This window comes from Marmota flaviventris, chromosome 2 (assembly GCF_047511675.1).
Source record: "Marmota flaviventris isolate mMarFla1 chromosome 2, mMarFla1.hap1, whole genome shotgun sequence".
Lineage (NCBI taxonomy): Eukaryota > Metazoa > Chordata > Mammalia > Rodentia > Sciuridae > Marmota > Marmota flaviventris.
In genome coordinates, this window is record NC_092499.1 from 176508778 (window position 1) to 176520635 (window position 11858).

General features: G+C 45.9%; 1 long non-coding RNA gene across 2 annotated transcripts; it reads left to right on the forward strand.

Annotated features, from left to right (window-relative positions):
• The first annotated feature begins 1133 nt into the window (after positions 1–1133).
• On the forward strand, positions 1134–11649 carry LOC139704765 (uncharacterized). 2 transcript variants are annotated; one of them, XR_011706749.1, is made up of 5 exons: positions 1134–1490; positions 1652–1773; positions 3005–3188; positions 3269–3378; positions 9430–11649. It is a non-coding gene; the product is annotated as an uncharacterized lncRNA (long non-coding RNA). The 2 variants fall into 2 exon arrangements; XR_011706748.1 differs by lacking the exon at positions 9430–11649 and adding an exon at positions 4563–4975.
• Positions 11650–11858: the final 209 nt, after the last annotated feature.

Consider the following 11858-nt stretch of genomic DNA (forward strand, 5'->3'; position numbering starts at 1 on the left):
GCAATGCTTCTAATATTTCCTAGAGTCTCTGTTACAGGACCAGTGGCTGATACCAACAATCTCCATCCAGGACTGGTTCGATGCCATCAACGACTTGTGGCTTCAGGGAACTTTTATAGACTTTACCCCTACAGAAGTAGCTGTCTATAGCCACTGGGTTTTATTTCTGGTTGCCATGATATCCCCAGACCTGCCTTCCCCAACATTCCTCCACTTTCCCTTCTAGGCCCTACACCGCCCCAGCACAGCCAGAAGCAGCCAGATCTGACCAGCGACGCCCCAATTCCTAAGAAAACAAAAAGGGAGGAATGTTGGGAAAACATATAATGGCAGCAGCACCCCAGAGAAAAACACCAACATGGCGTCTAACGACCCTCTTTCTCCTCTTTGTTTCTTTCACTGGCATGAAACGTTCCTACTGGTGCCAATGTTCAAATCCTGCTGGTGGGAAGCCTTAGCCCCAATAAGAATTAACTTCTTGGGTTCCGGAACTGACATATGGAAGAGCTTTCCAATAAACGGGCGACCTGTTATCTACCTCAGCCCTGCTACCTCTCCTTAGACCTATATAAACACACAGCCTTTGGTAATAAAGTGGAACCTCTTTGGTGATCTGTGTCGTGTGGTGCGGCGTTCTCCAGTCTTACAGCTGATAATATTTTGCTTGCAATGCTCAGAGAAGAAATGACAATGCCATGTTCTCGCCACACCTTATCAGGTAGGGTCTTTGCCATCCTTATTCCACAGAGGAGGAAACTGAGGCACAGAGAGGTAAAGTAATTTGCTGAGCTAGCAAGGGGGTGGGGTAAGGACAGGTGCTGTCAACCTGGCCTTGCTCTAACTTAGGACACCAGGGGGTAGAGGTGGGGCAGAGGTCATCTGGAAGACCTGCCCCTTCTGAGACCATAGTTTCCCTAGAAAAACCCATTATTCTGTGGAAAGATGAGCATTCCCAGCCCAGGGGTGGCTGTAGAGATTCCACGGCTGGGGAATCCAGGAGGGCTTGCAAAGGAGACACGGCTTGGTCGGGCTTTCAAGGCAGGAACCTGTCAGATGGAGAGAGGGGAGGGGAGGCTTACGGTATGGGGGAGCCTGGGAGGCCTGGGGTGGGACCGGAAACGCTGCTCTCATGCTTGGCCCTCCATGCATGTGGATCTTCCACATCCTCCCACTTCTGTATGCAGAGCCAGCGGGGACAGGCAGCGGGTCCTGCCATGCTGCCTCCCCAAGGGCCAAAATGAGGATAGATATTGGCACCTGCTCTCTGGGCCTGGGTTTCCTGTTGGGTAGCCAGCAGTTTCGGTGACCCAGCCTTGGGATGTGTCTTGGTACCAGGAGACAGCATCATTGTCCCCAGAAAAATCTGCTACTGTGGCAGTTTACAGACAACACCATCATCTTCTTCTCCAGATCTTTCTCCTGGACATGGAAAAAATAAAGAGTTGGGGACCAGAGACCCAGAGGCAACAAGTGCTCTTCTTGCCCCCAGGGTGGGTACCAATTCAGTCACGGGAAGAAAGTCAAGGCCCCTGGGGTCACCCCAAAGGTCATGTTGTTTTGCATACTTACTGTTGGGTTTAGAAAATTTGAGAATGCAATTGAGACCATAGGTGCCTGGACACCCGGATCTGACCTAGGTCTTCCCTCCCAGGGTTCTTCAGCCCCCGAGAAGCACCCCAGCTCTCTCTCTGGCTCACTCTATGTCACACCCTCCACCATCACCCCTACACCCTGCTGCTTAGCAGCTGCTTCTTCATCTCCTCGGCTGTCCAGGTGAGAAAGAAGGCATGAGCATATCCTGGGGCAGGACGGAGAGCACTGCGCTGGGAGTCCAAAGCCCTGACACCACCCCTAGTTAGCCATGTGACCTGGGTTAGTTCTCGGGCCTCTCTGGGCCTCAGGGACCAGTTGTCAAAGGCCTGATGACACTTCTTTCATATCAGTCTTGCAGTCTTGAGAAGGTTCATTTTAGAGACGGAAACCGAGGCAGCTCTCTTTGGCCACTTGACCTGGAGCACTGTGATTTGGAGCCCTGTGCAGGCAGGGGCCAGGGAGGGTATTGGGGGAACTTCCCTGCATCTCCCCCGCTCTCTCCAGAATCGATTCTCTTCAGGGCCCAAAGTTCATGGTTGATCTCCATCTGACAGGCCAGTCACCACCAGCAGTCAATGGGCCTACCATTCTCTGCCCTTTTTCACCCAGATGAGTCATGGATTTGTGTCTCTTTCTGTTCTTATGCCACAAGTCTTAATGGAAGCTTCTAGCACCTGGTAGTCAACTTGGGAGGTGACTCTGAGGTGCGACCACTCTGCTTGGGCCCACCAGCCTTTGAGTCAGAACACCCTAGGGTACCTGCTTATCCCTTCTCAGCTAAGTGACCTCAGCAGGTGACCTCTCCTCCCAGATTTCTACGCCAGCAGTCTCTGGTGAGCCTGAGGAAGATCCGCATCTGGCACAGAACAGGTGCACAGCCAATGTCGCTCCTCTCAACTCCTAGGGGCAACTGTAAAAGGGGAGGCAGTGCCTTTGGTGGTGCAGAGTTAATTACAAGGCCAGATTCTGACTGTGCTTTACCTACCAGGTGACCCTGTGAGCAATATGTCCCCTCCAGGAGCCTCAGTTTGCTCCCCTGTGGAATGGTATGGCAAAGCCTATCTCAAGGGGGCAATGGTGAGGGATAAACAAGGACTTGGAGGTGCATGACACACAGTTAGAAGGTTCAGAATTGATTTTCTCTTAACATTTGCCCAGTTGACCGGGAGGGCCACATGCCTGTGTTTGTCTCTCAGCAGATAAATTAATCATTCATCCAACATTTTCTGAGCTGCTACTAGGTGCCAGGTACTGTTCAACAGCAAACAAAACATACACCATTCTGTTCACATGGAGTTCACATTCTGGTGCAAGTATAGGCAAAAATAAGAAATGACAATGCATCTTGGGCGTGAAAGGAGGGAACCCATAGAACTACGGGAAACACAGCAGATCATGCACCCTCCTCTAGCCTGGGCAGTCAGGAAGACCTGGAGGAGGTGATGTTTTAACTGAAGTGGGAAAGATGAGCTGAAATTACCCAGGTGGAGGTGGAAGTGAAGGTGCATGTCCTGAAAAGAGAACAGTGTCAACAGTGACCTTGGGACAAGGAAAGGCTTGCATAGAATTTTGGCTTGGAGTTGGACTTCTCAAAGGTAACTATTTGTTTTTTTGTTTTTTTAAGAGAGAGAGAGAGAGATAGAGAATTTTTTAATATTTATTTATTTTTTTTTAGTTATTGGCGGACACAACATCTTTGTTTGTATGTGGTGCTGAGGATCAAACCCGGGCCGCACGCATGCCAGGCGAGCGCTACCGCTTGAGCCACATCCCCAGCCCTCAAAGGTAACTATTAACATGTTAGTGCCTAGGGATACCTTTTTTATTTTTTTCCTGGTACCAGGGATTGAACCCAGGGACACTTAACCACTGAGCCACGTCCCCAGCCATTTTTATATATTTTTAGTCACAGGGTCTAGCTGAGTTGCTTAGAGCCTCGCTAAATTGCTGAGGCTGGCTTTGAACTCACAATCCTCCTGCTTTAGCCTCCTAAGCTACTGGGATTACAGGTGAGCACCACTGCGCACAGCTGCAAGTCTATAGTCTATTATTTGTTTTCTGCTTTTTCCCTGTTTCTCATCCCTGTTTGTCTTCTCTTGGATTACTTACACATTGTTTAGGATTCCATTTTGATTTATTTATCTCTTTGTATACTTCATTAGTAGTTTCTCTGGATATTACAATATACAAAGGTGATAAATCACCATCACTAGTATCACCATTTTACCATCTTACCACTCCAACATCACTTTCCCATAGATACATTTACTCTCCCCCTTTTGATATCTTGAGTATCAGGGCAAAATCTCAGTCATGAAATATAATTTATAAAACTCATAAAGATAGTCTGTTGCATGTATCCATATATTTCTGCCATTTCTATTTTTTCTTCTTCCTTCCTGATCCTCCAAGATTTTTTCTCTTATATCCTCTGTAGAACTTCCTTTACCCAGTCTTTAAGGGTAGCTGCTGGTGACAAATTCCTTCAGCTTTCCTTCATCTGAGAATATCTTCATTTCTTCCTCATTCCTGCATGATAGATTAGCTGGATTTGGAAGTTACAGTTGATAGTTGTTTTCTCTCAGCACATAAAAATTTGGTATTACTTCCTTCTACTTCCATGCTTTCAGATGAAAAGTCCACATGAGAAGTTTGTTTGTTTGTTTGTTTGTTTTTCCCTCTGTAGGCCATTACTCCCTGGCTGCTCTTAAATATTATTTTCTCTTTTTTAGAAGTTTAACTTGGATGGATCTTTAAATGGGTTTCTTCGATTTTATTTTGATTGGAGTTCTCTCACCTTCTTGAATCTATGGGTTCATATACTAAACAAATTTTTGGATGTTTTTAGCCATTAGATATAGTCCTTGATGACTCTCAACCATTCAAAATTAGTGCTATTTCCATTTTACAACAGCATGAAAGCAATGCAGAGTCAGTAGAAACCATTTTGCATTTTGATCTTTTCCCAGGCTGGCAATGTGCTCTAGGGGACCCTAGCCATGGTGGGCAGCAGCAGTGAGTCACAGCTCCCCATCAGCCACGGGGCTGTGAAGGTAACGAGCCGATCCTGCAGGAGTAGTCTGTGTTGCTTCGCTATGCTGTTCAGTATATCAGGTGTGATACATTTTTTACTTAAAATATTTTCAAATCATGATGGGCTTGTCAGGATGTAATCCCATAAATCAAGGAGCATGTGTATTTGAGTGCTCTTTCAGCACCACTTTCCCTTCTTCCTTTGAGAATTCCAATAACACAAATGCTGATATTTTGTTTTTGCCCCCATAGTTCCCTGAGGCTCTATCCCTTTTTCTTTTTCCTTTAGTTCCAATTGGGTGAATTCTGTTACTCCATCCTTGAGTTCATTAACTCTATCCTATGTCATCTGCACTCTGTTATTAAAGCTCATTCAATGAATTTTTTAGTTCTGTTAATTTTTTCTATTGCTGCCATAGACTTGTCGTAACAAGTCTGAACTTGTTATCTTAAAACAACACAGACAGACTGTGTTACTCTTCCATAGTTAAGAATTCCAGCACAGGCTTCACAGGGCTAATATTAAACTGTCAGTAATGCTACATTCCCTCCTGAGAGCTCTGGGGGAGAATCAGTTTCCTAACTGTTCAAGCTTCTAGAAGCTTCCCATAGTCTTTGGCTCATGGCCCCCTTCCTCCATCTTCAAAGTCAACAATGCTGTATCTCTCTGAGCATTCTTCCATAGTCACTTCTCTCTCTGACGAAAGTTGAGAAAGAGTCTCTTCCTTTAAGGGCCTGTATTATTAGATGGATGATGTGAAGATACTCTAGGCCAATCTCTTCATCTCAAGGCCTTTTTTTCCAGCAAAGCAACATATTTACAGAGTCCAGGGATTGGGATGTAGACATCTTTGAGGACCATTATTCTGCCCAACACATATCATATTTTTTATTTCTATAATTTCCATTTGAAAATATACTTTTTATTAATATACTTTATTTTTAAAGACAGTTTTAGGTTTATAGAAAAACTGAGTGGCTAGTCCCGAGAGTTTCCCATCCCATCCTCACCCCCATTTCCCCTAGTATTAATATCTTACACCACAGTAACGCTTTTGTTACAGTTAATGAGCCAACACCAAATCAACCAGGTCCATAGTTCACTCATATTTCCTTCATCTGTTCCCCTCCTGGATACAAGGGGGCTGCTCTACTCCATGAGTGCACCCTGGGTAGAAAGAAGGCAGAAGATGGAGAGGAGACTGAGCAGAAGACCAGCCAACCTGCCATGTCTACTCTTTTTTTTTTTCTCCTCTAGCAGGAATACGATGGCATTCCAGAAGCCCCAGCCAGGGCACCTCTGCTTTTCTCTTATTAACCTTTTACCCAACAACTTCTAGCAGCACAGGAGCCTGTGCAAGAGTGAGTGCCTGGGGAGGGGTGGTGGGTGGGCGTCAGACAAGTGCTTCGCTGCTTTGTCCAAAATCTGGTTCTGCAGTAAGGAGAGGATGGAAGGATTGGGGCAGATGGCAATGTCTAGCCCAAAACCTAATTATCTAGACAGCCTAACACTCCCATCCACTAGCTGAGGAATTCTCTCCCACTAGATGAATCTAGATGGGGAACTTGGGATTGCTTAGTAAATGCTGAGTCAGAACTAAGAATCAACTAAGAACAGTGACAGCTGATTATTACTGTGTGCTTCGTGTCTGTGTGTGTGTGTGTGTGTGTGTGTGTGTGTGTGTCAGAAAGACAGAAAGAGACTCAGGAAGCAAAGTTCAAAAGTGAAGGTCCCCACAGAAGATTCCTATAAAAGTGTTATTGCTCAGAAGCTCTCAAACACACCTAGTGATCACCAAAATCCAGTCCCCTCTCCTTACCAGGCACACTTCCCAGCCTCCCTTGTAGTTAAGTATGGCTCCGTGACTAAATTCTCTTAATTGGAAGTGATTGGTGTCACTCTGGTCCTGGCCAAGAATCCTCCCATGCGATTCCTCATGCTCTGTCTTCCTGCCCTTCAGCTGAAGTGACCCAACAGTCATCTTGGGATCCATGTGCGAAACTGGCAGACTGGAAGGCAGACTGTGTCCCTGAGTGGGCATGTGGAGCAGAGCACCCACCCACCCCTTCTGGAGCGTTCACCCTGGAATGTTCCATGGGATAAACACACTCTCTGTTGTGTTCACGTGTTTGCGTGATGGGCCTATTTATAAAAGTTAATTAATCCACCCTGACCATGACTCCAGCAATTTAGTTGAGCCTTCAAATGCAAACAGTGTCTCTTCTCCCAACTCTCTGTCAAATTTTGGGAGGCACGGTTCATTTTAGTCCCCAGCTATTGGGAAAGAACAGGCCTGGAGACAAATAGAGAAGGAGCCCTGAGGGTGGATTCCTGAGCTTTGGCTCAGGCCTTACTGAGGAGCTCAGGTTTAGATGACCTTGGGCTGTGGAGGGCCTGCTGACACACTGGAGAGAACATGCCTGGGACTCCTGAGAATTCAGCAAATGCTGGTGTCCTACCCAAGTTCCCCAACAGATGCCAAAAACTCATCGTGAGCAGACATGTCTCTATCAACCACATGGCGGGGCATCCAGTGTGATTCAAAGAAATAGAAGGGAAGGCTCTGCTGCAAAAAGCCTGCTCTAGTCACGGAGAATGTGCAGAAGCCAAAGCTTATAGATGAACTGTCACTTTACACAGCAAACCTTCAAGGATCAGCTCCTACGCAACTCAGGGTGAGATGGAGAAAGATGAATGCTGGCCAGCAGCAAAAATCTAACTTGGCAACGAAAACTCATCTAACAACAGAGAGTAGTTATGGTTGCCAGGAGCTGGGGGTGGGGGACTTCAGAGTTAGAGTTTGATGGGCACAGAGTTTCACTTGGGGAAAGTGAAAAAGTTCTGGAGTAGATGGAGGTGACAGTCACACAATTAACAATGTGAAAGGACTTAATGCTACTGAATTGCACACTTAAGAAGGTTCAATGGTCCATTCTATGATATATATACATATATCATAGAATATGATTGGCATACAACTAAAAATAAAAATTTAAAAAATGTAAAATCCTTACTCAGCAGTGAGAAGCTGCTGAGGCACACTGAAGTAATGTTAAAACCATGTTGAGACAAAGAAGACAGATAGCACTGTACAATATGGTAGCTGCTAGTCACATGAGGCTGTCCAAATTTAAGTAAAATTATACAGAATAGAAATGTCATGTCTTAGCCAGGCAAGGTGGTGCACGCCTGTAATCCAACCAGCTTGGGAGGCTGAGGCAGGAGGATCATGAGTTCAAAGCCAGCCTCAGCAAAATCGAGGCACTAAGCAACTCAGTGAGACCCTGTCTCTAAATAAAATACAAAATAGGGCTGGGGATGTGGCTCAGCGGCTGAGTGTCCCTGAGTTCAATCCCCGGTACCCCCCCCCCCAAAAAAAATGTTACATCTTCATCCACACTAACCACATTTAAGGGCTGAATATGTGACCCATAGGTGCTATACTAGTCAGTCTAGATTTGGAATATTTCCATCATGCCAGAAATTTCTACGGGACAGCACTCTTCTAGGATTAACCTATGGGGATAGAAATCTGGACCATGATCACCTCTTGGGAAGGTGTTTAACTGGAAGGGACAATAGGGGACTTTCTACACAGGTGTGCAGGAAGAAAACTTTCCCACTGCCCTCTGAGGATCTTTGGCTAGACCTGGGAATAAAATTGACACAGATTAACAGAAGAAAAGTATATAAATGTAATAAATGACACAAGTGCTCAGAAGGAAATGAAGACCCAAAGAAGTGGCAAAAATTAAGTTGTACAAGAGAAGCAATTAATGGGAGAATAGCTAAAATGTGTGGGGAGACTAAAGGCAGAATTCTCCAGAATTCTCCCACCCTTTACTCCCGGGCTCTGCAGTAGGAAGGCTCCTTTCCTCCTGATACAAGGAGGACAGCTTTTACCGGGGCGTTTTCTCTCCAGCTTTCAGGAAGGAAGGGGGAGGTCAGAAAGCTCTTCTTGTATCTCCTGTTTCTCAAATGCCTTCAGCTCCAAACAAGTGACATATTTCAGGGTGGTAAACTCTGCCACCTTAATTTGTAGTACTCTGCATCTTGCTTGGGTGTTGGTTAAAACAGCATACATGATTTTTGCAACTCACTAATCTGTACACTTAAGATCAGTACATTTTATTATGTTAATTAATAAAGAGAGTAGTCATCTCCCACAATAGGCAGTAGGTGATGGACAATGTTCCACTTACCCTGGGCTCTGGATCTGGGCCCCCTGTGCAAGAGTATTTTAAGCATGGTGGAGACTCCAATTTAGGTCTCACACACTCTACAGACACCCCTGCTACTTACCCAAAGAGAAGATGGCCCTAGGACAAATGGCTGCTGCTGGACTCATTGGGAGGCACAGGGTCTCCAATAGGATGTCTTCTGAGACACTGTCAAGAATAATGCTACGGCTCAGCATGGTGGCGCACCCTATAATCCCAGTGAATCATGGGGCTGAGGCAGGTGGATTGCAAATTCAAGGCTAGCCTGGGTAACTCAGCCAGACACTGTCTCAAAATAAAAATAATAATAATGGCTGGGGATGTAGCTCCGTGGTGGAGTGCTTGCAGAGCATACAAGGATCTGGGTTTGGTCACTGGTATTGGGGGCAGGTGGGGGGACAAGGGTAATGTTGCCTTTCTTTAACTGGTACCTTTTCATAGTGAGCTTAGAATTTAACCCCTGGAACAGACTTGGCTCTTCCCTAGTTGACAGTGGTCCAGAGTAGCTGAGACATATCTCCAAGTCCTTCCTAAGTGCAGATCATGGGGAACAGAATTTGTTTTCTCCTGTTATGGCTCCAGGGTACAGAGAAAACCACAAAATGATGAGCCAGACAGCCCTGGGCACATTTTTGGATGTTTGTGGATTGGTTTCCTGAGGCTATTGTAGAAAGTTGCTGCAAACCTGGTGGTTTAGAACAACATAAATTGTCTCAAGAATTCTGGAAGCTGGAAGTCTGAACTAAAACGAAGGCGTCAGCAGGGCTGTGCTGCCTTCACACACTCCTGGAGAGAATCCCTCCTCGGCTCTGCCAAGATCTGGGGGCTGCCATCATTCCTTGGCTTGTGGTCTCATCACTCCAACTTTCAAGGCCAGCATCTTCAAATATCCCAGCTCCATGGTTACATTGCTTTTTTTTTTTTTCTGTGAGTAGGTAGAGGTGAAGTCATGTACTCCTTGATATATGAAATAGTATTTAGGGCCTGATCTGATAATCCAGGATAATCCCCCATGTCAAGATCCTGAACTTAATCCCACTTGCAAAGACCTGTTTCCATGTAAGGCAGCATTTACAGGCCCCAGAGATTAGGAACTGAAATCTCTGAGAGGCCATTTTTCAAGTTACCACATGCAGCCATAGGGAAATTACCAACATCTCTAAGCCTCAGCTTTCCCTTCTGTAAATGAGGGCTAAGATTACAATGTAGTGTCACGATTTGATAAATCACTGTATGCAAAACACCACCACTGCATTTCCTGCAGTTGAGTCATCTACCTGTGACCTTGTGGGATGGTGAAGAGCCCCTTCTCTGACCCTCAGGGGCAGTACAATCCCATCCTGGCCATTGGTTGACACTGTTTTATGACTCCCCCTAGTACCAGGGGTCACTGTTTCTGGCCACCATGATCTAATGATCGCAATTCCAAACCCAAATATCTGAGCCTGTGGAGGTCTAAGGATCATTCTTGGGCCCCAAACCATCTGAGAGATATAGTTTAGTTTAGATCCAAACAGACTAGAAACTTCCTGATGTTCAGAGAAACGATGAGAGCAACAGAAGAGAAAGTTTGCTACTGGTGTGGCTCAGAGAATTCTAGTATGCCTGAGGCCCATGGCTGTGAATGTTGTGTTTGAAAGGAATCAAGGGAAAGGGGTTTCTGTTCCCTTCCACTTGGCCCTGGAAGGTCTTGTGTTTTCTCCTGTTATGGCTCCAGGGTACAGAGGAAACCACAAAATGATGAGCCAGACAGCTCGTGTGTGTGTGTGTGTGTGTGTGTGTGTGTGTGTGTGTGTGTGTTGCTGAGAATTGAACTCAGGACCTTGTGCATGCGAGGCAAGCACTCAACCAACTGAGCTACTTCCCCAGCCCTCTGGAAGGTCTTCAAGTCTCCTGTGTTAGCTTTTCATCACTGTGATGAAATACCCAAGAAAATCAATTTAAAGGAAGAAATTTTTATTTTGATTCATGGTTTAAGAGCTTTCAGTGTCAGTCACTTGGTCCCACCCATTTGGGTCTTTGGCAAGGCAGAGCGTCATGGCAGGGACCACATGGCAGGGCCGAGCTGCTCATCTCACGGTGGCCAGAGGGCAGACAGCGTGTACAAACACATGCGAGGAAGGGCCAGGGACAAGATGTACCCTCCTATTAGCTATTTCCCCTAACTAGGCTAGGCCCCACCTCCCAGTTTCCATAATTTCTCAACAGTCCATTCAATTATGAACCCATCAATGGATTAATCCACTGATGAGATGACGGTCCTCACAATCCAGTCACTTCCCCACATTTCCACCTCTGACCATTGCTGCGCTGGGCCCAGGCTTCCAACACAGGAGCCTCTGGGTTCATTCCAGATCCAAACCATAACAGCCCCTGAACTTTTCCAGAGGGAGGCATGATGGACATTTTTAAAGACTGTGAGAACTGAGAAACCTTTCCTCTGGGAGTTAAGCTGGGTGAATAAACTTCCCATGAACTACTGGAACATACTGCCATGGTTCTTTCCCTCATCTCAAGCTTGGACCACCAAGATTCCAGGTGTCCTGATTTCAGGAATCGGGGGCTTCCATGACACTAGTGGTTTTCCAAATGTAGTTCCCAGGCCAACAGCATCCCTGGGGAACTTGTTAGAAATACAGATTCTCTGGTCACACCTCATGTCTGCAAAATGAGAAACTCGACAGTAAAGACCAGCAATCAGTTCTACCAGGTGATTCCCCTGCACACTTAAATGTAACTTAAATGTGAAGACCCCTGTAGTCATTACACGTGCGCACGCGTGCACACACACACACACACACACACACAAGCAGCTGATTAACCAGCAAGTGCAGCCTTTGCATATTGAGTAATCTATGAGTTTGAGGATTGCATTACCCAAAAATCTTTCTGTTGCAAGCAATGGAAAGTCCAATTCAAAGAATGTATTGGCCCACATAATGGAAAACTTAAGGGTCATCCAGATTCAGACACTGCTGGATCTACTATCATCAGAATTCTCTTTTAATCAG